We start from the raw sequence: 27,650 nt of genomic DNA, 5'->3' as shown, positions 1-27,650 counted from the left end.
TTCTGGTACTTGTGCTATTTCCTTAAATAGTGCTTTTTAGTTTTAAGTCCACATTGAAATTTTTGTTCAAATTTGGTTATGGTATACTAGATAAATAAACTGATGTATAAGACATATTATAGTGATGAGATATAAGGTGTGGATATAAATTTCTGTATTTTCATTTTAAAATGTTGTTTTTTTAGTTGGCTGGTGCTCCTTGGGTGTGACCTTTGCAAGTGTTTGTCTTTTCTTTCACTTTAAGAATGACAGAAAGGCCATAGAGGGCTGGAGTATGGTGGTACTTTTTCCTCCAGTCACTTGGTTCTAGTAAATCCCTTGTAGGTTAAAGTATCATAAATATTTTATCTTGAAGGACAACCTTGTTAATAATAGTAGATTTTTCTGGCCATTTTAAAAATAATTGTTTTCCATGTTTCCCTGCTGAAAGCAAAGGGAATTTTTCCCAGGCTTTATTTGAGACCATAGTCTGGCTCCTGGTGGAGAAAGTTTCAGGAGTCCACAGTCATTTCAAATCTCCCTGAAGGTTTTGTTTTGTTTTTCATTTTTTTTTATAATTGTATATCCACCAATTTATCAGTTAAAATTAATGTTTTCCTACTTCAACTGCAAAGATGTTTCAGCTTCCAGACTTCTGTTTTAGCCTACTATGATTTCTGTATCCACCATTGTCTCTTCTGTTTGCAGGGCAAACATTGCACTGAGACCTCAGTTCTATGATCTAAGAAGATTGGGTCAATTTTAGTTCATTTAGTGCTTTTCTTCTTGAGAGGATGGGTCTGATTATTTTAAAGCCATTGTATATATGCTACAAGAAACTTGGGGGTCTTAATTTTTATTTCTTAGAAATTGAAATCACATTTTAATAATAATGAGACATGAAAATTATAGTTCTGGGGTACCATTGGGAAATCAGAAAGCTTTGAACAGGGTTTTGGTATGAGACTCATGAGCTATGACCTATATTTAACTCTTCTGTAAGGTTTTTGTTTTGTCATTCAAAGTATTTACTCCTCAGTTTCCTCATGTTTCATTGAAACACTAGGTTAGTTTAGGGAATGAATTTAAATAGAATATAAAACTAATTTAAAAAATTAGTAGAGATTGTGATTCTTGTAGTAGCAGGGGGAAAAGTACAAATGAAAACCAATTCCTAGGATTTTTCAAATAAAGCACTGAAATGAATGGTGTACTTTTTTTGTGAGTACATGTTAAAATGTTTTCAGGCACAAGTAGGAGTATATTTAACAGGGACAAAAATGACAAGGTTACTTATGATTTACTGAACAAAGAAATTTGAATTTTTTACAGACTCTTTTCTCCCAGAACTTACATACATTCAAATGTATTGCTCACTTGCAAAAAATCTACCATAGGTCCAGTGATTTGTAGTGACTCAGGATCCAGATCATTTTCATCTTGTGTGGCAAAATTTTCAATAAAGTGTTTCAGGGCTTGTTGTCATCATGGAACAAGTGTGAAGTGTGAAGCATTGGATATAAGTGTCTTTACCTTTAGACCAAGATTTATGTTCTCTATTCTAAAGACATGGTCTCACTGAACTGCATAGACAGGGAAATTTGGTGAATTTGAATGTATTCTGGCACACAACTGCTCTTCCAAGATCAGTAAATAATAAGCAAAAGAGAAGTACAAAGTACAACAAACAGTATGACTATTTCCTTTGTGCTAGAAATACTACAAATTCTGAGAGTAGCAAAGAAGATACAGGATTATCTATGGTTTAATTTACCTTTGAGACAATAGTGCCCACATTGATGATTAGAATGCTGAAAATAAATATGTTGATGAGGGTGATGTTGTATCATGATTATGATGATCGTGGTGGTGACAGTGAGGATGGTGATAACAATCATGATGGTTAACAAGTGTGTTCCTTGGGCTAGGGATGTGGCTCAAGCAGTAGCGTGCTCACCTGGCATGCGTGCAGCCTGGGTTCAATCCTCAGCACCACATACAAAGATATTGTGTCTGCAAAAAAAACTAAAAAATAAATATTAATTCATTCTCTCTCTCTCTCTCTCTCTCTCTCTCTCTCTCTCTCTCTCTCTCTTAAAAAAAGTGTGTGCCTCAGTGTTGCTCTTTAGATTCTAATTTAATCCACAATGTGAAATTCAAGACAAAGGTTTAAATGTAAGGTGAAAGAAATGTGCACCATTAATTAATCAAAATGATATATAGAGAAGATATAATCTTTTGGGCTTAATTTTATGTTTTGTTATCTAAGAGGACACCAACTATGAGAAACTTGCTGGGAAAATAAATCAGTATAGAATTATATTCCAGACAGCTACATTATTTATCAATTTTAGGATACTGTTCTACACTCTTGTGTTCCTAAAGTATCTTCAGACCATGTCAAGCATTTTTTTAAATCAGAGTGGTATCATAAATCTTGATATCTCCCAAGAAATATGTAGGCAGGTCTTAAATTGCAAAGTTATAGGGGACAGAGAGAGCACTGAAGATATGAGCTTAGTGATACTGTGGGGAACATATACTCCTCAGGTGTGTGGTCTTTCTGAGGGCTGTGGCTTGCTTCTTAAAATGCTAAAATACTTTCATCATTAATGCATTGCATGTGTTTCATGATTGACTTTTTAAATTTACTGCCCTAGATATTACTATGCATGCCCTATTTATATGTTTGGATATCATGGAAAAAGGCAAGCAATTTATTTGTCAAAACACATTAGAATACATAACTTTAAGTCAGAGTTGCATTGGTCAGTAAAAAGCTATGATAAATGCCCTTTGGCTAATATGTTAGTGCTGTATAATTTGAAATGGTCACGATTGACCAAAAAACCTATCTGTGAGAAAAGAATAGAATGCCAAATTATTTACATTATCATTTAAATTGTATAATAGGAGACAATTATTACATTTTTTTGCTTTCTATAGGTAAATTTAACAGTAAAAATCAATGACTACAAATTAAATTCTTTAGTAATAGGATTGTTGGATTAAGTTGCATTATTTATTTATGTTCTAAACAGCATTGGAGATACATAAATAATAGAATAATGCCATACAAGCCTGTGGTTTTCCTTGCATTTTGTAGTTCTGAAGAATTACTGTTGTTACACTTAACTTTCTCAGAACTAAAGTCCCATGTTGAAATATTGCAAATGTGGAAGTAAATACCAATCACCTTGACAGTTGGTTTTTAGATGTTGTTTAGACAACCTTCAGATTTTTATAACATTTTTAGAATGACTACCATGACTAAGGAAGCTGAAAAACGTCAAATCAGAATAGTGGTTCAAGAAACATAGTTTTCTTAAAAATCATTCAATTACTAATGAGCTAGTGGAGTTGACAGGGATTCTGAAAATGTCAGCATTATGGAGGACATTGCTTGTGCAGGGAGAATAATCAAGTTTATGCACAGCCTAACACCCTCTTTTCTGCCATTCAATCAAGATTTTCACACCACCTTGAGAACGTAATAGGATTTCAGATAATGTGATTCCTTAATTGCTTGAATTGAGGAAGCGAGTGACTGGAACCAATATGGCCAGCCATTTTAATTAGTATCATCACAGCAGTTATGGTTTCAATCCTCCTGACATAATGTAGCCAGCACTCACAACTTTTCCATGTGATGGAAATGGATAATCCATATTTTGGAGGTGTTTCCCAAACACATGGAGAGACAAGTCCAGAGTAGAATAAGGCAGGAAGATAAATTTAATTTTATAATATGTCTGTGGAGGTAAAACAGAAACTTAGTAAATGTCTTATAATAATGAGCAAAAGAATACAATTTCACAACTATCATTGTTAAGGAAAAAATCTTTAGTGATCTATTTGGGTGTGAAAAGATAGTCCTCAGGCTTGCTACAGAAAGAGAAGCCAAAACAAAGATTAAATAATATTCAGCTGGCATTATAGCTAAACTCAGATGGAAGGATAAAGATACTACAAGATGGATACTATAATTATCACCAAGAAGTGGATAATACATATTCCCTTTTGAGACAGTCAGTGCTTCTAAACTGCACCGTGCTAGGTGAAAATATCATGTGATTGCTAACTGTATGTTTAAATCTGGATACTGAGTAGCAAGATAGTTCACATTGGTGATTTGTTGCCACTCAGTTTTAAATCCAGTATATCCTGACTCCTATATGGTGAGAAAGTGGGATCTGCCATATTTTTTTATGACCCAGACCACATTGACTTAGAGTATCTTCTTAGATTCAGCCAACAAGAAGCACCAGGGGAGTTCAGAAAGAAGCAGTGAAGAAGGAAATTTAATTAATCTGTTGTATTTCTGGGAGTACACTCTCTCAGCTTTGGGAATGGTACTTCTAGCACAGTGGCACCAGTCTGCAGCTCCTTATAGCAGCACCAGGCCAAAATTCTCAGATATATCCTCTGTGTTAAAAGATGGAGTATGGTTTTGGTTTACTACTGGGGATGGCTGCATCTCTAGGAGGTAACACAGGATGCTCATCCTTAGGCATTGATGTATTTCTGGTGATAGACAGGCTGCAGCAGAGACAGCAAGCAGCATGCTGAGAGCTATCTGTCATGTTTAAAGAGCACAGAGAAGCCAACCAATGTCCTTAATCTCTGAATTTTGAATAAATTAACTAAAGAATCTTGGTAGATTAATCAAATGGAAACTGCTTTGTTTCTGTTATAAGTAATATAGCATAGAAAATTATAAAATATGACAATATACCCACTTGTATAAATTTAGGTAAAAGACTCTATATATGTGTATTTATATGTGTGTTTGTGTAACTGTAGATACCTTTTTCCAAAATTTACTTCAAATTACACACATATACATGTGTGAGATGCAACATATATCTTCATTTAATTTTTGAAAGATAAAATGTTTTATGCATTACGTTTTACATTCTAAATATTTTTTAAAGATTTTTCTCTTTTGAATTTCTAGTTCCTTTACTGTTTCTAAAGCTGTAGTCATCAAGTGACTTAAAAATATAAATATATATATATATATATATATACACACACACACAATATAACTATATGCTATTGGATTACATTAATTATATAAAAGATAAAACAGTTTATTGATCTGTATTATATATAATACATTCCTATATATTATGTACAATATATACATTTATTACATATCTCTTTATAATATATATTATGTATATGTTATATTCCCTTACAGTATATCATATAAAATACACATACATGACTAAATTTTATGAAAGGAATTTGGTATTTGGACAGAGATTCTAGAACTGCAGTAACCAAATGCAATGTAACAGAATTTCACCTAGCACTTTCATTTTTAATATTGTATGTTAATAATTGATATTTTTGAGGATAAGTTATAAAGATAATAATGATTAATGCAAAGAAACACAAATAATTTCAAATTTACTAATGCAAAAATACTCCTGCAATTCCTATGAGATAAAGTGAAAATTGAATGAATTTTAAGGTATCTATTGTACAGTTTTTTTCCTAAACAAATAAAAAGCAGCTTATTAGGGTGAATATAAATTTCACATTTAGAGTTTGATTTATCTGCTATGCAAAGAATGTGAACGTCTATAAGCACTTAATTTTAAAGACAAAACCACTATATAACGGAATTAAAATTAGAGCTTAAAATTAGTGTATGACAGAAGACTTAAATTGATTTATTTAAATTGCATTATAATACTAATTCATGTTTTCAGAAATAACATCACAAATAAATGTTTCCTGCAGATGCATGTTTAGTAAAAACGGAGTGTATATACTTTAGAGTTCTGAATCTACATGTTTTTTTGTTGGGCAAATGCATTTTGTTACATATTTACATAAATCCTCAAGAAGCATGCATGATTCATCATTAGTAACAGTGCATGAAAAGAAAAAGATATTCATTGAGCATCAACAATATGCTAAGTACTTTATAGTTACATTGTTTTTATTTTCTTATTTAATCTTACCCAAATCCTATCAGTATTCTACATTTTGATGCCATTTTCATTGTTATTAAATTCATACTGCTAAAATTTTATAGGATTTCAGTCAAGGTCATTAATTTCTTTGAAACCTAAATGGAAGAGCAAAATACTTATACAACTGGAATTCAAGAATGATTTGAACCCTCAGAAACTTAAGGTAGGTGAGGTGCATTAATCAGAAAACATCCATTTATTCCAAATATGCATTTTCCCATCAACAAAGGGAGAGCTATTTGTTGTTGGATCATTTTTACATTCAATTTTTTTAACCAAACTTGATAGGGTTAAATTAGCTAGGAAAGTTTGGATGGCTTTTTGCACTTTGTGTATTGTCTGTGCAGATTTGAAGGTAGTAGTAGTGTGGAGCAGGGATTTTTTTCTGATGGGGGCTTAGTATTAATATCTCAAAAGAAATTATGCATTCTCATTATTATTTTGCAATTTTACTGTGGAAATTCTCAAATGTTTTACTAGCTACTTTGCCTACTGCCCTCATCCCTTTTTGTTTTATTCCCTTAACCTGAAAATGTTGATGGTCCAAAAATGATAATGGGGTTAGTAATGGGGACCTTATCATTCTACATTAAATTCATTTGTGTTGTTACATAGGTTTTTATTTATTTTCTATGTGTAATCTCATCTATATAAATTCTTTCATCTGTTTTTAAAAAGCAGATATCCCAAGGGTTATTAAATCTTGATAAAATAGTTGATACACTGGATAAAATAGTTGTAAGCTTAAGACTTTCCAGTAGTAATAGGTGAAGTTCTATATGTAGAAAAAGAAAATGGAGTGAACATTAGGACACGTGTTGTGTCATATGTCTGGTTGGAGTTTCCTGATAATTATCTCTAGCAGGGCTCTAGCTGGCACTTGTGTCTAGCACTGCAGAACTTGAAACTGCATTTCTGTCCATGGTCCACAGCTTTTTTTCTTTCCCTGCAAGAGGTCTGAGAGCACTGTTGAGGGAAGTAGAAGTCAAATTGTTAATAGGCTGTTTCCAGGAGTTCTGTCTGTTCCTGTAGATTAAGCCTTCATGCATGAGGGGTTTTTGTCATTGTTTTGCCCCCTGATCCATTTCCTTGCCATCATGTTGTAGCTTGTGATTCTGTCAGCATTTCTCCCAATGGTGGCCATCAACTTGGCTTTGGCAGCTTCCCACCAGCTGGAGAGTAGGTTCCTCTGGTCTACTTATCCTTAGAGAGCCAAGAGTATGTTGTGTAAACACTGCATGGCTGGGATACTTATGTTAGATAAATCATAGTGCAATAAACCTTAAGCTCCTAAAGAATTTGTTCACTATCATGTCTAAGTACATCTATGATTTGAAATGTATTGCTTTGTTGTATTTTAGAAATATTAACAACTTTCCATCATAGTAAGAAACTGTAATTTGGTATTTAAAACACTTGGAACATTACTAATATGGATGCCAGGGGTAGATTAGACACGGCCCCACCCGGGATCCAGAGGACTCCCCAATTTAGGGGCAAAACCTCTCAAACCTGGTGCAGGGGGAGATCAGGAATGGCTGCACGCATGGTCCAGGCAACTTGGCTCTCTAGTGGTGAAACACCTTGAACCTCGGTGCCAGAGGGAGATCAGGTATGGTAAGGCCACAACCATGGTCCAAAGATTCTGTCCTCTAGTGAAGAGACTTCTCCTACCTGGGTGAAGGGGGAAGATCAGGTACTGCCACACCCATGGTCCAGGGAACTCCCATATTTAGGGGCTAGATTGTCAAACACATTGCCTGGGGAGATCAGGTATGGCCATGACCTGGGTCCAGGGAACTCCCCCTTCTAGGGATGAGACCCCTGGAACCCGGGTAAAGATCAAGTCCTGCCATATACAGGGACGAGGGGACTCTTCCAACTACGGGTGAGACCTTCGAACCTGGATGCAAGGGGGAGATCATGTACAGCCGCACACAGGGTCCAGAGGACGCCTCCCTATAGGCAGAGTCCACACGAACCTGAGGGAAAATCATGTACCACCACAAACAGCTTCGAGGTTACTCCCCCCTCTAGGTGCGAGACCTTGGAACCTGGATGCCAGGGGGAGATTCGGAACCGCCACACCTAGGGTCTAGAGGACTCCCCCTTCAAGCGGAGAGACCCCTCAAACCTGGGAGTTGGGGGAAGGTCACGCAGCCATTGTCGAGGGGTCTCTCTAATCTAGGGGAGAGACCCCCAAACCTTGGTCCTGGGGGGAGAACAGGTACTGCTGCACCCAGTGTACAGGGGACTCCCACCTCTTCGGTAGAGACCACTCGAACCAGATGAAGAGACAAGATCCAGTCCAGAAGAACCCATGGACCAGGGGATGCACCCTCTAGCGAGGAGACATTTGGAATCTGGGTGCTTACTGCATCCAGGGTTCAGGGAACGCCTCCATCTAGGTTCAACACCCCTTGAATCCGGGAGTTGATTAGGTTCCACAGCACACAAGGATGACGGGAATCACCCCTCTAGCGGTGAGACCCCTGGAACCCCGATGCCAGAGCAGATCAGGTACGGCCGCACCAGAGATCAGATGACCACACCCTTCTAGGGGCGAGATACCCCTAAACAGATGCCGGCGGAATATCAGGTATGGCACCACCCAGCGTCCAGGGGACTCTCCCTTCTCGGGGCAAGACCGCTCAAACACGGGGCCGGGGGAAGATTAGGTACAGCCGGACCCATGATCCAGGGCACTGTCCCCTCTAGGGGAGAGACCCATCGAACCCCCTGTGTAGGGGTTTTTCCACACATCCAGGGTTGGGTGGACTCCCCACCCTTGGGGCGAGACCCCTCAAACCCAGGATCGGGGGAGTTTAGTTACGGCTGCACCTAGGGTAAAGGGGACTCCCACCTGTAGGGTAGAGACCTCTCCTAACAGATGCCAGGAAGAGATCTTGTAAGGCAGCACCCAGGGTCCAGGGACTCTCCCCTGTATGGGAGAGTCTCCTCTAACATGGATGCCGGGGTAGATCAGATACATCTGCACCCAGGGTGCAGGTGACTCTCCAATTTATGCCAAAACAACTCAAACCAGGTGCCCAGGGGTATATCAGGTATGGATGCACCCAGTGTCCAGGGAACTCCCCCCTCTAGGGGTGAAACCCGTTGAACCTGAGAGCTGGAGTGAGATTAGGTATGCCACGGCAGCACCCATGGTCCAGAGGACTCCATCTTTTAGGGATGAGACCTCTCGCTCCCAGGTGAATGGAGGACATCAGGTATTGCCACACCCATGGTACAGGGGACTCACCAATCTACGGGCAAGATGGTCAAACATGGTGCTGGGGTGAGATCTGATACGGCTGCACCTAGGTCCAGGGTACTCCCCCCTCTAGGGCCAAGACCCACAAACCTGAGGGACAATCATATACCACTGCACACACGGTCGAGTTGACTACCCCTCTAGGGGAGAGAACCCTCAAACCCGGGTGTCTGGGAAAGCTCCCACTGCATCCATTGTTGAGGGGACTCTATACTCTAGGGGTGAGAACCCTCGAACCAGGGTCCCGAGGGGAGATCAGGTATGGCCGCACTCAGTGTCCAGGGGACAACCCAGCTAGGATAGATACTACTCAAATCAAATGCAGGGAGATCAGGTACGGAAGCACCCATGGTCCAGGGACACCCCCAACTAGGGGTGAGACCCGCAAACCCCATGCAGGGGGGAGATCAGGTTTACAACCACACCCAGAGAACAAGGGACACCCCCCTCTATGGAGGAGACCCCTGGAACCCGGGTGAAGGGGAATATCAGGTACTGCCGCACCAAGGGTCCAGGGGACTCCTCCATCTAGGGGTGAGACCCCATGAATGGGGGGGGAGAGATTAGGTTGCACTGCACATAAGGAAGAGGGGTCTCCCCCCTCTACAGGTGAGACCCCTTGAACCCAGGTTCTGGGGAGAGATCAGGTACCACTGCACCCAGGGTCCAGTAGACTCTTCCCTCTAAGGGAGACACCCCTCGAACCTGGTGTGTGGAGAGATCAGGGAGGGCCGCACGCAGGATCCAGGGGATGTCCGCCTCTAGGGGCATTACAACTCAAAACTCGGTGACAGGGGGACATCATGTATGGCTGCACAGGTACCAGGGGTGCCAGGTCAAGGGGTGAGACCCTTCAAACCCAGCTGCCAGGGGAGATCAAGTACAGCTGCATCCTGAGACCAGGGGCACCCCCATCTAGGGGTAAGATGCCTATAACAGGATGCCAGGGGAATTTCAGGTATGGCAGCACCCAGTGTCCCCTAGCGTTCACCCTATTTAAATGTTCACCCTATTTAGTCTCGAGACCCCTTGAACCTCGGTGCCAGCGGTAGATCAGATATGCCTAGATTCAGGGTCCGGGGATTTTCCCATTTAAGTTCAAGACCCCTCAAACCCGGAGGGAGATCAAGAACAACTGCACACAGGGTGGAGGTGACTCCCCCTTATAGGGGAGATACCCCTCAAACCCAGATGCCAGAGGAGGATCATGTAAGGTATGGCTACACCCAGGATCCAGGGAATTCCTCCATCTAGGGGAGAGACTACACGAATGCGCAATGCGCAAGGCAGATCACGTAGGCCTGCATCCATGGTCCAGGGGATGCCCACCTCTAGGGGCATGGGGAAAGATCGGGGGAACGGCCGCACTCAGGGTCCAGGGGACACCCCCCTCTAGGGTAGAGACCCCTTGTACCAGATGCCAGGGAGAGATCAGGTACAGCAGCACCCAGGGTCCAGGGAACTCCCCCCTTTAGGGGCAAAACCTCTCAAACCAGGTGTCGGGTGGAGATCAGGTATGGCTGCACCTAGGGTCCATGGGTCGCCCCTCTCTAGGAATGAGACCTCTTGAATCTGGGTGCCGAGAGGTTATCACCTACAATGGCACCCAGAATCCAAGTGATCCCCCCCTCTAGGGAAGAGACCCCTGGAATTTGGGTGCCGAGGGGAGCTCCCGCCGCAGCCAGGGTAGAAGGAAATCCCCACTCTAGGGGTGAGACCCCTCAAATCTGGGGGGAGATCAGGTACCACTGCACACAAGGTCGAGGGCACTTCCCCCTCTAGGGGGTGAAACCCTTTGAATCTAGGTGCTGGGGAGAGATCAGGTACAGCCGTACCCAGGATCCAGGGGACTCCCCCCTCTATTGGTGAAACCACTCGAATCCTTGTTTCGAGAGAGTTCCCCTCACAGCCAGGGTCGAGGGGACTCCCCAACCTAGGGGCAAGACCCTTTGAACTGAGGAGCCAATGGAGTTCACTGACAGCTGCACCCAGGGTCCAGGGGACTCTATCCTCTAGGGTAGAGACACCTTGAACCATATGCTGGGGGGAGATCATGTATGACAGCACCCAGGGTCGAGGGACCCCTCCCCTCTAGGGCTCAGACACCTCACAACCGGATGTGGGGGGTTGATCAGGTAAGGCCACACCCAGGGTCCAGGGGTCTCGCTACTTTAGGGTCAAAACCTCTCGAACAAGGTGCCAGGGGGAGAAAAGATACAGCCGTACCAAGGGTCCAGGGGATGCCCCTCTCTAGGAACAAGACACCTTGAACCCGGGTGCTGGGGGAGATCAGGCCTGGCTGTACTCAGGATCAGAGGGAGACTCCATCCTCTATGGGAGAGACCCCTCGAACCTGGGTACCGGGGGAAAATCAGGTATCACCCATTGTCCAGTGGACTCCCCTTCTAAGAATGAGACCCCTCCAACCTGGTGCAAGGTGGAGATGAGGAACTACTGCATCTAGGGATCAGGGGATGCCTTTCACTAGGGGCAAAATCCCTCAAACCTGGTGCCAGGGGGACATTAGGTATGGCCACGCCCAGGGACCAGGGGATATCCCTATGTAGGGGCAAGATCCCTGGAACCCAGATACTGGGGAAGATCAGGTACTGCTGCAACCAAGTTCCAGGGAACTGCACACTCAAGGGGCGAATGCCCTCAAACCTTGGCGCCGGGGGGGGGGGGGGAGATCAGGTATGGCAGCATCCAGGATCCAGGGGACTCTCCATCTAGGGACCAGTCCCCTCAAACCCGGGTGTAGGGGAGAGATAAGGTACGGCTGCACCCATGGTCCAGTGGACTCATCCCTTGAGGGTAGAGACCCCTCAAACAAGATGCCAACGGGAGATCAGGTACAGCCGCGCCCAGGGTCCAGTGGAATCCCCCCCTAGAGTAGAGACCCCTCGAACCAGATTCCGGGCGGAGATCAGGTACGGCCGCACCCAGGGACCATGGGATGCGCCACTCTATGGGCAAGACCCCTCAAACCTGGGTGCCAGGGTGACATCAATTACGTCCTCACTCAGTGAATGCCCCCATCTAAGGTTGAGACCACTGGAACTAGCGTGCCAGGGAAGATCAGTTACTGCTGAACCCAGGGACCAGGAAACTTACCCCTCTAAGAGAAAAGCACCTCGAACCTGGGTCACAGGGGGAGATCAGGTACGGTACTGCCGCACCCAGGGTCCAGGGAACTTTCCCCTCTAGGAACGAGACCCCTCGAACCCAGGTGTCAATAGGAGATATGGTATAGCCACATGCAGGGTCCAGGGGATGCCCCACTCTAGGGCCGTGACCTGTGGAATTTGGGGGCCGGGGAAGATCAGGTACGGCCACACCCAGGGTCCAGGGGTCCCCTTCCTTAGGCGCAAGACCCCTCATAACTGGGTGAAGGGGTAAGATCAGGTATGGCTGCACCCAGGGTCCAGGGAACTTCCCCCTCTAGGGGTGAGACCCATCAAACACAGAGCCTGGAAGAGAGCAGGTAAGGCTGCAACAAGGGTCCAGGGGACTCCCCACTCTAGGGGCGAGACCCCTTGAACCCGGGGGAGATCAGGTACCACCACACACAAAGTCGAGGGGACTCCCTCTTCTAGGGGCGAAACCCCTCATACCTCGGTGCCAGGGAGAGACTGCGTGGGGTACCGCTGCATCCAGGGTCTAGGAGAAGCCCCCCTTTAGGGGCATGAACCCTAGAATTTGGCTGCCTGGGAAGATCAGGTATGGCAGCACCCAGGGTCCAGGGGTCCCTTCTTTAGGGGCGAGACCCCTTGAACATGATGCTGGGCGGGGATCAGGTACAGCTGCACCCAGAGTCCAGGGGACTCCCCCATCTAGGGGCTAGACCCCTCAAACATGGTGCCTGTGGGAGATCTTATATGGCTGCACCCAGGGTCCAGGGGAAGCTCCCTATAGGGACGAGACTCCTTGAACCCAGGTCAGGGGGTAGATCAAATACCGCTGCACCCAGGGTCCAGGAAACTCCCCCCTTTAGTGCCGAGACCCCTTGAACATGGTGCTGTGCGGAGATCAGGTACTGCGGCACGCAGGGTCCAGGGGACTTCCCCTCTAGGGGCGAGACTTGTCAAACATATTACCTGGGAGAGATCTCGTACGGCTTCACCCAGGGTCCAGTGGAAGCCCCCCTCTAGGGATGAGACTCATGGTACCCAGGTGCCGGAGGTAGATCAAGTACGGCCACACCCAGGGTCCAGGGGAATCTCTCATCTAGTGGCAAAACCCCTTGAATCTGGGTGCTGGAGAAAGATCAGGTTTGGCCGCACCCAGGATCCAGGGTACTCCCCTCTCTAGGGACGAGACCACTTGAACCCTGGTGTAGGTGGGAGATAAGGTACCGCCTTCACTCAGGGTTCAGAAGTCTCCCCCATCTAGGGGCGAGACCCCTCAAACCCGGTGCCATGGGGAGATCAGGTAAGGCCGCTCCCAGGGTCCAGGGGAATCCCCCATCTAGAGGTGAAACTCTTGAACCAGGTGACAGAAGGAGAACAGGTTCAGCGGTGCCCAGGGTCCAGGGGACGTCCTCTTCTAAGGACGAGACTCCTGGTACCCGGGTGCTGAGAGAGATCAGGTACTGCTGCACCCAGGATCCAGGGGACACCCCCACTAGGGGAGAGGCCCCTCGAACCTGATGCCAGGGGATATCAGATATGGCAGCAACCAGAGTCCAGTGGCCCCCCATTATGGGGTGAGACCACTCCAACACGGATGCCGGGGGGAGATCAGGTACTGCCACACCCAGATTCCAAAGGACTCCCCCTCTAGGGGTGAGACCCCTTGGTCCAGGTGCTGGGAGGGTAATGAGGAATGGGTCCAGGGGCACCAGGGTCCAGGGGCACCCACCTCTATAGGCAAGACACCTCTAACCCAGTTCCGAGGGGAGATCAGTTATATCCAGGGTCCAGGGGCTGCCCTCCTCTAGGGGTGATACACCTCGAAACTGGGTGCTGGTGGGGCGAAAAGGTATGGCCGATCCCAGGGTCCAAGGAACTCCCCCCTCTAGGGGCCCGACCCCTGGAACCCAGTGCCTAGGGGAGATAAGGTACGACTTGCACCCAGGGACCAGGGGATGCCCCCTTATAGGGATGAGACCCCTCGATCCGGGTGTCGGGGGAAGATCAGGTACGGACGAACCAGGGTCCAGGGATGACCCCCTCAAGGGGTTTGATCGCGCTAACCATGGTGCCAGGGGGAGATCATGTACGGCTGCACCCAGGGTTCAGGGGTCCTACTCTTTAGGATCGAGACACCTCAAACCCGGCACCAAGGGGAGATCAGGTACGGCCACACCAAGAGTCCAGGGGACTAACCACTCTAGAGCCGAGACCCTCAAATCCCAGGGTCTCAAGTACCGCCACACACGGGGTCAAAGGGACTCCCCCCTCTAGGGGCAAGACCTTCGAACGCGGATGTGGGGGGGGGAGATGAGATATGGCCGCACCCAGGGTCCAGGGGACTCCCTCCTCAGAGGAGAGACCCCTCGAACCCCGGTGGCAGGGAAGCTCCTGCTGCAGCCAGGGTCAAGGGGACGCCCCACTCTAGTGGGTGGGAACCTGGGTGCCAGTGGGACATTAGGTACAGCCATATTCAGGGACCAGGGGACGCCCTCCTCCTGAGGAAAGACCCTTGGAACCCGGGTGCTGGGGAAGATCAGGTACTGCCGCACCCAGGATCCAGGAGACTTCTCCCACTAGGGGCGAGACATCTCATACCTGGTGGGAGATCAAGTACCACTGCACACAAGATCAAGGGGACTCTCCCGCTCTAGGAGCGAGACCTCTTGAATCTGGTGCCCGGGGGGGGAGATCATGTGCGACCGCATCAAGGAACCAGGGGACGCCCCCCTCTACCACCGAAAACCCTCGAAACCACGTGCCAGAGGGAGATTAGGTATGGTGGCAGCCAGGGTCCCGAGGACTCCGCCTCTAGGGGAGAGACCCCTCGAACCTGTTGCCGGCGGGAGATCAAGTATGGCAGCAACCAGGGTCCAGCCGTCCTCCTCTTAAGGGCAAGACCACTCCAACATGGATGCTCGGGGGAGATCAGTTAGGACTGTACCCAGGGTCCAGGAGACTCCCCCATCTATGGGCCAGACATCTTGAACCTAGTGCCAGAGTGAGATCAGGTATGGTTGCACCTAGGTACTAGGAAATGCTCCCCTCTAGGGGCGAGACCCCTCAAATGGGGGTGCCAGGGGGAGATTAGATGCGGTTGCACCCATGGTCCAGGGGACTCCCCCCTTAGGGATGAGAACCCTGGAATGTGAGTGCCGGGGTAGAGCAGGTACAGCCACACCCAGGGTCCAGTGTAATCCCCCCTCTAGGGGAGAGACCCCTTGAACATGATGCTGGGGGAAGATCAGGTATAGCTGCACCCAAGTTCCAGGGGACTCCCCTCTCAAGGGGCAAGACCCCCTTGAACCAGGTGTCATGATGAGATCAGGTACGGCCACACTCAGGGTCCAGGGGAATCCCAGGGTCGAGACCCCTCAAATAGGGGTGCTGGGGGGAGATTAGGTACCGTGGCACCAAGGGTACAGAGGACTCCCCCATCTAGGGATAAGACACCTGGATCCTGGGTGCTGAAGGAGATCAGGTACGGATGCACCCAGGGTCCAGTGGACTCCCCTCTCTAGGGGAGAGACCCATTGAACCTGATGCTGGGGAGAGATCAGGTAAGGCCGCACCCAGGATCCAGGAGACTTACCCCCTCTATGGCCGAGACACCTCGAACCACGAGCCATGGTGAGATCAGGTACGGCCGGACCCAGGGTCCAGGATACATTCCCCACTAGGGGCAAGAACCCTCAAACCTGGGTGAAGATCAAGTACTGCCGCACACAGAGTCGAGCTGACTCCCCCCTCTAGGGGCGAGACCTTCATAAGCAGATGCCAGAGGGAGATAAGGTACAGTCGCACCCAGGGTCCAGGGGACTCCCCCTTCTAAGGGAGAGACCCCTCGAACCTGGGTGTTGGGGGGAGCTCCCGCTGAAGCCAGGGACTAGAGGGTAATCCATTCTAGGGGCAAGACCCCTCAAACCCGTGATGGGGGTAGAACAGGTATGGCCGCAGTCAGTGTTTAGGGGATTCCCCCCTCTGCGGATGGAACCCCTCAGACCCGGGTGCTGGGGGCAGATTGGGTATGGCCACACCCAGGATCCAGGGAAAGTACCCCTCTAGGGACAAGACTCCTCGAACTGGTGGAGATGAGCTATGGCCGCACCCAGGGTCCAGGGGACTCCCCCCTCTTGGCACGAGACCCCTCAAACCCGGGTGCCGGGGGCAGATCAAGTATGGCTGCACCTAATGTCCAGAGAACTCCCCTCTCTAGAGGAGAGATCCCTCAAACCGGAGGGGAGGTCAGGTACCACCGCACACAGGGTTGAGGGACTCCAGCCTCCAGGGGCAAGAGCTATCTAACCTAGATGCCAGGGAAAGATCAATTAACCCCACACTCAGGGTTCAGGGGACCCCTCCTCAAGGGGGAAGATCCTCTGAACCCAGGTGTCAGGGTGAGCTCCCCCCACAATCAGTGTCAAGAGGAATCCCCACACTAGGGATGAGACAGCTCAAACCCGGTGCCAAGGGGAGATCAGGTACAGCTGCATCCAGGGTATAGGGGACTCTGTCATCTAGGGGAGACACCCCTAGAACCGGGTGCCAGGGGAAGAATACGTATGGCAGCACCCAGGGTCCAGGAGATGCCCCGCTCTAGGGGTGAGACCCCTCGAACCTGGGTGTCAGGGTGAGATAAGGTGTGGCCATACCCAGACTCCAGAGGACTTCCTCTTCTAGGGGTGAGACCCCTTGAACCCAGGGGAAGATCTAGTATCTCTGCACAATGGGTTGAGGGGCCCCCCCTCTAGTGGCAATACCCTCAACCCCGATGCCATGGGGGACATTAGGTAAGGCTGCAGACAGGGTCCAAGGGACTCCCCCGTCTAGGGGAGAGACCCCTTGAAACTGGCTGTCAGGGTGATCTCCTGCCACAGCCATGGTCGAGGGGACTCTGCACTCTAGGGGTGACACCCCCTCGAATCTAGTTGGCAAGGGAAATCAGGTATGGCCACATCCAGGGTCAATACAGCACCCTTCTTTTTGGTCATATTTTTGTTGCACTGGCCAAAGGATAGCCAGTGAAATAGAAATAGAACTGTTTTGATGATATTTTAAAAGACATTTGATTTGCTGATTCTTACACCCTCTTTTCTCTTTCCCCTTTTTCTTGCCTTGAAATAGCTATGGTGGCAAGAGATGCAGCAGCCATCTTCTGCCTGTGAGCCAAAGGGGTGAAAACTAAAAACCTTACTGTAGACATTATTGAGACTTGAGACAATGTTAAAATGATCTGTTCCTAAGCATCTCAGTATATAAAGAATATAAGTGTTTGTTATTTAAGCTACAGTGGTCATGCTTAATTACCTATAGCAAAACCTACCTTAACTAATACACAAATGTTAAATTATTTGATCCTTAAATGGACCCCTAGTTTCAAAAAAGAAAATGGATTCTGTTTTGGGGAGGATTCAATTGATAAGTAGGAACCATTGTTCGTGCACAGGTAAGATGGTTTCTATTTGGGTAATGTCATCTCCATCTGATGTGTTCGTCTCAGGGAATACACCTTCAATATTGCATTTTTTGGGTTATTTTGAAAATGAGCACAAATCACACAAATCCTAACTCTCAGAAATAAGCATTGAATATATATTTGGGCGAATAATTTTAAAAATCGTTTTTCTTATACTAAGCTTAGTATAGTTGAGGTCCTAACTTGCACATGCACACACACTGGTGCACACATGCTTATCTCTAATAAATATGTCACAGTGCACTATATGCCATTGATATTCATGTTCAAATTGCCACAGATTCTAGTCCCTGGCCACTAAAGTGAGAACTCAGCATCTTCAAAAAGTCTGTTTTTTTCCCCCTGTGAAATCCCAGTGACACGTCATCAGCCCTCCCACGTCCCAGCGGCATATTATTCCCCTGGGTTCCAATAGCCTTCTGCCTGAGCAGGCTCCAGGGGTCCCAAAGCACGGAAAATCACCAGTGACCATGTTTTTTCCAGAACTTTCCAGGCCACCCTCAGCAGCATCCCAAATGGTACTGGGCCCCTCTCTTCCTCCCACCGCTGATGCCTCTGCAAAGATGGTTTCTCATTTTTCCTGTTGCTCCAGTTGTCACCTGCTGGCTGCCTGTGGTCCAATGCTTTATCTTACCCCACATCCACCAAATCTGGAAATTCTTTGGTTTCACTCTCATATCTGTCAAGTTTCTGACACATAAGGATGATCAATAACCTCCCCAAACCTGTCACCTTACTAGGGACCTGTAAACATGTTATCTCCCAAAGAAAAGGGGCTTTGAGTTTGTGGCTAAGGTTTATGATGTGGTAGAGGATCCTGGGTTACCAGGGGGCTCACAGTAGGTGACAGATGAAAGAAACAGCAAAATCAGAGCCAGAGAAGTGGTGAGATGATGATAACAGAGGACATGGAATGGCAGAAATGAGATGACAGAGAGGAATCTGAAGATGCGACCCTACTGCTTTTCAGATGGAAGAAGTGTCCACGAGGCAGAACTTACATAACCTCCGAAGCAGGGAAAATGCAGGGAATGGTCCTACTCTGGAGTCTGGGGAGGGAGCACAGCCCTACCCACACCATCTCAAGACTTCTGACCTCCATCTCTGAGAGAAGAAATCCCTGCTGTTCAGCTGGGAGCTTGTGCTGATTGGTAATGGCAGCAGCAGGAAAAGGGTCCACATTTCATCTGGCCAGAGGCCCCCCAGTTCCTGCAGGAGCTTCATGACTGCACTCCCTGGCCAACCTCTGCCCCTGAGGCCTATATTCAGACAGAGTGGACCTTTGGGACCTTATGGGTCCCATCATGGGTGTCCTCTAATCAAACCCAGCACACCTTCCACTCTCCTCCTGTGAAAGGCAACACTGCCCTTGTCCTTAGAATGCTGCTCCAGAGGGTCACAACTGTGCTTCCACCTGCTCCTCCTCTGCCCCTCCACCTGTGGCTCCACCTGTCCCTCTACCTGCACCTCTTCTGCCCTTCTTTTGCCCCTTTACCAGCCCCTCCTCTGACCCTCTACCTGCACCTCATCTGCCCCTCCACCTGTTCGTCTTCTGCCCCTTCAATTTCCCCTCCACCTGCCCTTCCACTGCCCTTGCACCTGCTCCTTCACCTGCCCCTCTACTTGCCCCTTCACCTGCCTCTCCACCTACTCTCCCTCTGCCCTTTCACCTGCCCTTACACTTCCTCTTCCTCTGCCCCTCCACTTACCCCTCCACTGCCCCTCCACCTGTCCCTCCTCTTGCCCTCTCTCTGCCAATCCACCTGCCCTTTTTCAGTCCCCCACCATCCCTTGCTTTTCCCCTCCACCTGCCCTTTCTCTATCCCTCCACCTGCCTTCTCCATTGGCCATCTGCATGAGCCACATGGTTTCCAGAGCCTTCCCAGAGCATATGAAGGCCTCTTCCACCCCAGTCGTGGAGCCAGCCATGGGGTCTGCATGATGGACACATTCCTCACACAGAATCCAGCTTCTGATCACTTGCCAAATTTTCCATTGAGTTTGTCTCCATCTGCTACTTCTGTGCTCTCAACGCCCATGTCCCATCTCTCTCTCCATTCTTGTGGTACTTGTTACTAACATCCCTTATCCTTCATGTTCCTATGAATGAACCAATGGAGAGCAGCCTACAGTGTTTCTGTGGCCACAAGGGCTCCAGGAAGACTGTCCATTATATTTATTGATATAATCAGCTTCCTGAAAGAAATTAGTGTGATCAGTGTGCACATGACTTAGAGCATCACCCAGATCGGCTGTGCTCTCAGCTGTTCTTGGGTGATTATACAATGTGTCCCCTCTTCTCTAAACAGAGACACATGTCCAGTGGGAGGCTGGGTGGGAGCACATGCTAGGCTTTTACTGTTCTTATCCATATTCCCTATATCCTCTGATCAGCAGCCCCCAGTAAAAAGTGGAACCCACAACACATATGTAAGGGCAGGTTCAAAGGTTCCTTCTGGGTGCCACTGGGTGTGTGTGAGCCTACAGAGCAAGCTCTGCTACACCCGCTGGAGCGAGCTTCCCAAAACTTTATCCTGGCTTTATTATTTTTACATTATTATTATTATTATTATTATTATTTATAGTATTATATAAAAACATTTTATTGCAGCTATTAAAACAATCTGTGTAAACATAATTTTTTTGACTGCAAGATATTCAGGCATATGGTGACGCTATCATTTACTTGAGTCTCTCTCTTCTTGGATATTTAGGGTGACTACTAGTTTTCATGATTACAAGAAGGGGGATTACATTTCTTCTGAATGTAATGGTGAAAGCCCTCCTGGAGGGGAACCTTGACATTGACACAAAGTTCTGAAACATCTGTGCTATCTGCAATAAGGAGATTTTTCTGACATGTGAGGACAGGTAATATTGTAGGAAAGGTGTCCCCAGGGTCCTGGGAAAGGAGACTTGGCGCCATGGAAGGGCATGCCATGTGAGAGAGCAGTAATCTCTTGAGTGGGTCCACAGATGTTTATCAGCAAGCAGACTTCATTCATCTATTTCACCTACAAATGTTTGCTAAGCACCTACTATGTGCCAAGTCTTGTTCAAACATGGATTTTTCAAGGTGTGTTTTGCTAGACTTACATCAGCAGCATTCTTGAAAACTTACCAGAAGTTCAAATTCTTGGGCATCAGCCAAATGATTGCATCACAAAATCTAGAAGAGGGGCTTGGAAATTTCCTTTTAATGAAGTTTCCCAGGGGTTGTTGTTTGGGCTAAAGTTTCAGGTCCATGACTATAAAATGGCTCAGCATTACAACAGTGGCAAAAATCGATGCTTCCTGTGAACTTGTAAGGATGGGAGATGGACAGTGAGCATGCATTTAAGTACAGAAAAGTAGATCAGGTAGTGAGTTTGAAGGAGACAAATACTGCAGGGGAGCTCAAGCAGGTGCCAGAGGAGAGGGAGGATGAGCCCTTTGGACACTCAAGGGAAGGACATTTTGCAGGGAAACAAGCATCAGTGGCCTGGGCTGACATGACGTGGACACCAAGCTCACTAGAATTCGCTGTTAGTGGAGGGAGGGGAACAGAGATGGGGAGTTGGGGGAGTGTCACATAGAGAGTGTCACAGAGAGCAGTGTGTGTAGGTGTGTTCTGAACACTCTTCTGACTTTTCCAGCAGAGCAGGCATCAGCTCCTGGAACTTCAAGCCTTCAGAGCAGCTTAATTAGTACTCCGGGCAGCTGGGTCCCTCCCTCTTTTCTCTCAGTATGATTGCAATGCCTGTGGCACTGTGTCAACAGAATTCATGTTCGAGAATATCTGCCTACATGTTGGGTTGTGAGGTTCTACTCCTCACTCATTTCCCTGACGTGAATTCACAACAATCCAAACATCATTGCAATAAGTAGCATCATTAATCAGTAATTATTTCAAATGGAGTCATAGGCAGAATGTGAGATTCAATATGTCCCATTCCTTCTGGAAGTACACAGCCAGGAATGGTACCATGGTATAGTGTTGTCATAACAGGAAGGACATCAGCTGCCTGCTGATGAGTTCCTGACCCATGATGATAAATGCAGAGTTGTGGGGTACAGGACTAACTCCTGCTTGCACTGAAGAGTTGGCATCTCTGTCAATAGGGGGGAAATTTCAACAGAAATGCCATTCATTCTGCGGAGTCCCGCGCACCCGGCTGAGGCAGGCAAGAGCATGAGTGGGGCAGCTGGTGTGCGCAATCAGTACAGGCTCCCACTGGACAGTGTGGCCACACTCTGGGCCCTGCAGCTGCCACCAGCGCCACTTCCTGAGAGCACGAGGTAGGAGATGTGCCTGGGGTGGCTGTGCGTTCCTAAGTGCCAGCCAGGGCAGCCGTCGCAGAGAAGTGCCGCCTGGCAGGGTCATGGCGCCTGAAGCCCACATGCGCAGCTGAACCTTAAGTGGCCTGTGGTTGACAGCACAGCCTGCTGAAGCTGCTGCCTGTGCTCCTTCCAGAGGATTTTGATTTCAGAGAGGAAGGAAGGAAGAACAACTCCCAGCTTCCCTGTCCTGCCCTTTCCGCTGCAATGGTCCAGCCACGCCATACCCAGGAAGCCTGTGATGGCTCAGCAGAAGGGACTTTCCTGGCAGCACCTCGGCGAGGAGCGCGGATTGTGAGTTTATTCTGCCATGGTTCATGCTTCCTGCAAGCCTTCTAGGAGACCATACGCTGCTCGGGCTCACAGTAGGCTGCCTAGGCTCTAGCCGCAGCAGCCCAGTGCCCTCTACCCACAGCGGTGGATGTCATGATGGTGTGGGGAAGGCACCACTGCCTTGGCCGGCTGAGTCGCGGGGGCGGAAACAGCGGTGGTGGTAGTAGGCTCTTCAGCAGCACTGGGAAGCCGACTGGCGAGGTGGCTTCTTTGCCTCCTGTGAGCGCAATGGGAGGGGCCAGCTCGCAGCCATGGAAGAGGCTGATATGGCTCTGCGACCACTGCAAGGGCAAGATGCAGCTGGTGGCCGACCTGCTGCTGCTGTCCAGGGAGCCATACAGTGCTCTCTGAGGGCCCACCAACTCTTGTGCCAGTGAAGAATCCTTTGAGCAGAGCCAGGACACCATCACTGTGCGCACCAAGGGGCTCTCCATCCTCACCCATGATGGGCAAGGCAGTGCAGACCGCCATCTTGAGTGGTCCAATGAGCATGGTGTCAGCCTGCGTACTTCTGACCCAGTGCCTCAGGGATCTGGTGCAGCACCCAGATGGGGGCCCCATGATGTCTGGCCACAGGAAGAGGCTGAGGAACTCGGCCTGCGCAGTGTCTGAAGGCTGCATCCTGCTATCTCAGGCTTTAAGAGAGTCTTCACCCAGGACTTTATCGCCACTAAATTCCAATTCTGTGAATTAGCAACACCCCCTCTCCACCCCATGCCCTTTCTTCTACTCCAGCCTAAAGGAAAATACTTATTCTCTGCCCCTCTCCATTTATACCAAAGAAATCATAGGTGAAACCTCCCCCCTCCATGTTAAATGCCCAAGAGGAATCTTCCCAAAGTCAGGGCTATGCACACAACTCACATGAATCAAAGAGCCCAGATGTCAAGCAGCCTGTACAGGAGTGGGGAGCAGAAAAAGGGTAATCTGCTGGTTGTGGTTTTACTCCTAAACCCCACCCCTGTCCGTCAACTGAATTTTATTAATTGGGCAGGAAGGAAGTCATGGGTTCATTTCCTCTTTTTTATTTTAATTGAAAGAAAGGTTACCTCAGTTTCAGTCATTAGACATGGATGTAGCTACCTTTTTTTGTATGTTATTTTTTTTAAGCAGTTGTGTTGAATTAGGAGTATACTTGGTACGGAGAGAGTATGACTTTGCCATGTGATTTCCAAATGGGGGGAAAGCTACTGTAAGCGTGTTTTTTTTTTTTTAATTTACACCAAAGAGTGATTTTTCCCCCCAGTGTAAAGTTTTTCTCTTAAATGTTCTGAAGTATTTATTTCATCTATTAAAATGCTATATTTTGAAAAAAAGAAAGAAAGGCCATTTACTGCTCACCAGTTGATTCATAGCCATGGTTTTGCTTTCTGCAGTCTTCCTCTACACTCACATAGTCCAAATAATTTTCAGAAAATACTGTGGAAGAAGAAGAAAAATCATGATATTCAACATGTTTAGAAGATATCCTGACTCCTCTCTCATGAAATCCTAGACATTCTTTTGTCTAAAATGCAGTGCTGGGAAAATTCAGATTGCCCAAAAGTTATAGGTGCAGTACTCTGTTCATATTCCAAGATCAGAATTCAAAAGAATGTGTACATGATCACTAACAAAAATGAAGGAATTATACCACCATATATGCATTTACATATATTTGGAAAACCTTGATTTTCACATGTGAATTGCCCAATAAGGAATCCAGAGTTATAAAATGCTGTTTGATTTTGAAGAAGTATCACTTTTTTAACCAACATGCAGACTTTGGTTTCCACTTCTAGGGAAACATTGTGGAATTTCTCAGATTTCACTGATTTTTCTTTATTTGTTAGCAGTGGTTCTCCAAGTTGAGTTATGTCCCCTTGGAGTCTCACTCCCTGCCAACCCTCCCTTACCCATGAGGTAGATCTATTCTTCCTGGATTTAGAAGCAGTCAAGTCAGGATCTCTATTATGAAAACATAAATCAACTCAAGTTGATTTCCATTTTGAGGAACCAATGGCACCATCCTGCCAATCAAGCCCTTATAGTTCCATTTATCCAAATCAGCTTAAGTACTGAGTTCCTAGTTGAAGTGTCAGGGCTAGTCACATTAATTTATATCAGGATGTTCAGAAATGATGCTCATAGATGATGAGTGGGGATCAGGATGAAATCTATTTGATTAGTCTGGTCAGTTGCTAATGTGCTAGTTGAAACCTTTGAAATCCTGTTCAATATCCATCCATCATCAGCTGTGATATTCCTGTTTTTAATAATAGATCCATATATATGAGAGAGATAATTATAAATTATAGTGTATCCATCAACATATCACACATTTTGTGGAGGAATTATTATTTTTATTACTATCCATCAACATATCATAAATCTTGTGGAGGAATTATAATTTTTATTACTAAGACTTATATTCACTCACATTATTGTGCCTCCACTGAAAAAAGAGAAAAATCCAGGTGCAGTGATGCACACCTGAAAGACCAACCACCTCCTCCAGGCAGATGCTCACCTTTCTGCTCTGCAAATGGACAGAAGGGCCGGAGGGCCAAAGCCCAGGGCTGCGGGGTCGGCTGGGGGGTTGGCTGGGGGGTTCTGCACCTGGGGGTCTTTCTTCAGCCTGCCTCTCGGCCGAATCCTGCCCCCTTCCCCCCTCATCCCCTGGTCCCCGGGATCTCGCCTTCTCCCCAGGAGGGATGTGGCCCCAAGGAAGGAAACAGCAGGTGCGGAGGCGTCAGCAGCAGATGGACATGTAAAGACGGACATGTAAAGATGGGCTGAGTCTCTGCACACCTGCCACGGCCAACACAGACACGAAGTTAGACACTAGCCGGGCAAGTGTCACATCTGTGACCCCAGCGGCTCTGGAGGCTGGGGCAGGAGGATTCCAGGTTCAAAGCCAGCTTCGGCAATAGCATGGTGCTAAGCAACTCAGTGAGGCAGACCCTGTCTCTAAATACAAGACAGAGCCAGGGCTGGGGGAGTGGCTCAGTGGGTTCAATACCTGGAGCCAAAATAAATAAATAAATCCATTCACAATAGCATCAAAAAAAAATACATAGGGATAAATCTAACAGAAGGAACGTGAAACTGACAGTCTAAACACTACGTGACGTTACTGAGATGAACTTAAGAAGGTCTGTTAGGGCGCCGGCCGGGAGCCGGGTTCTCAGCGCTCGGAGGAGGCGGCGCGGCAGAGCCTCAGTGGCCTGGGACGCTTCTCCTAACGAGGCCCGCTGCCCGCCCCACCTGGAGCTCCCTGGCCCCGCAGGGACTGGCCGCCACTTCTAGTGGTTCCACGCGTTACTTGCCTCTGGGCACCTGGACCCCAGGATGAAAGACCAGCCGGAGCACTGAAGGCGAAGTGGCTGACCCAGGATGATGAAGCCCAAGGGGTGGAGGTCGCAGTTGTCAACACGGTTTTCACAGCTGGATTTTTTCTGAAATCAAGGAGATGCGGCTCAACATTGGCAACCTCTCAGAGCACGTGGAGGAAGCAAAGAAACTCTAGAGTATCATTCTCTCTGCACCAATTCCAGAGCCAAACACCAAGGATGACCTTGAGCAGCTCACAATGGAGACCAAGAAAAGGGCCAACAGTGTCCAAAACAAACTGAAGAGCTGGAGAGGCACAGTGAAGAGGTGGGGTCCGCTCATCAGCAGGCCTTCTCTCTGGGAAGTCTGTGGAGGCGATGACCAGGTACAATGAGGCTCGGGGGGACTTCGTGAACACAGCCAAGGGCGAACCCAGGCAGCTGGAGATGACTGGCAACAAGACAAGGCAGAGGAGCAGGAGGAGATGTTGCCGAGTGGCTGCCTGCCATCTCACTTCTGGGATCACCGTCTCCCAGATTCCCAAGCAAGCCGTCAGGGAGGCCGAGGGTGGGCATAAGGACATTGGGAGGCTGGAGAGCAGCCTTAAAGAACTGCCTGACACGTGTATGGACAGTGCCAGGCTGGTGGAGGACCAGGGCCAGAGATTAGATGGCCTAGAGCTGGACGTCATGCACACAGTGGACCGTGTGAGAAGGCACGAGACGAAACTCCAAGAGCTGTGAACTACCAGGGTCAGGCCCGAGAGAAATCGGTGACCATCACTGTGATGGTGGTCGTGCTGCTGGGCACCTTAGCCTCCATCCCTGGACTTGCCGTTGGGCTGCGTGAGTGGCCTGCGGGGCTGCTGCTCCGAGATCACCTGATCTCACTGTAGCCTCGTGGGACCACCTTTGTTTTCAGATGGGAATGGAGTCTGAACGGCCTTCCTGAGACTGACCCACAGTCAGTCCAGCCCTGGAGGAATCTACCTGCCTGATGAACCCCGAGTTCTCCTCAAAACCCACTCCTGCCCCAGCACCTGAAGTGCCTTTCCTCCTGGGCCCCAGGACTGACCCAGCTTTTTCCCTTCCGATTGTGCCCGATTAAGCCTTGCACCTTGGAAAGAGAAGGTCCCAAGTGCTGAGTCTTCTACCCCATGGAGGATTCTTCCAGAAAGGACAGGCATTTTCCTAGGGGAGTCTCTTTAACAAAGCAGAGGAATGCTCCTAGATTTGGCAGCAAGAGGGTTAGATGGGAGACTCTGCTTGGCAGGATGCCGGTCCTGTCGGTCCTGAAAACCTGAGTGGTTGGCCGATGCCATTTGGGTCCAAAAGGTTGACTTGCTTGAAATTCGACTTCAAATCAAGCTTTTAATAGGATCCACCTGGGGGCCAATTTGGTCTTTCTCTAGGTTGTGTTCTCACGTTTACTCAAAGAGGGACCAGGATGACCATCTTCTGACGTGGCCATTTTCAAAGGCTGAGGATTTGGAATATTTGTTTCCCTGTGAGTTTGGGAAATGGCTTTTCGCCTTTGGAGTGACTCTTTGTGAAGCCAAAATCAACCAGGGACTTAAAATTGGGCTGGGGACAAGGTGCTAGAGTCTCAGACTCTGAAAAGGTCTCGTGAGGCTGAGTGTTCAGTCACTCATGTGTTCAGGGGTATTTTTAAAAGTGTGTATGTGAGGTGCATGAACGTATATTTGCCTGCTTCTCAGGAAATAGGAAACTAGAAAAGGAAGATACTATGACCTCAGAAATAAAAAAAAAAAAACCTTTTTTTTGAGCTAGACTAAAAATTAGGTAAGTTGCATTTTTTTACCTACAAATGAATCATGGTAG

At 47.7% G+C, this 27,650-nt stretch overlaps 1 pseudogene; it reads left to right on the top strand.

Annotated features, from left to right (window-relative positions):
• Positions 1 to 22,018: 22,018 nt before the first annotated feature.
• On the top strand, positions 22,019 to 26,704 carry LOC144372652 (syntaxin-3 pseudogene; annotated as a pseudogene).
• The last annotated feature ends 946 nt before the right edge of the window (positions 26,705 to 27,650 follow it).

Source organism: Ictidomys tridecemlineatus, unplaced genomic scaffold, assembly GCF_052094955.1.
Source record: "Ictidomys tridecemlineatus isolate mIctTri1 unplaced genomic scaffold, mIctTri1.hap1 Scaffold_140, whole genome shotgun sequence".
NCBI lineage: Eukaryota > Metazoa > Chordata > Mammalia > Rodentia > Sciuridae > Ictidomys > Ictidomys tridecemlineatus.
The sequence above is the reverse complement of the archived record's forward strand: the minus strand, read 5'-3'. Positions and strand labels throughout refer to the sequence as shown.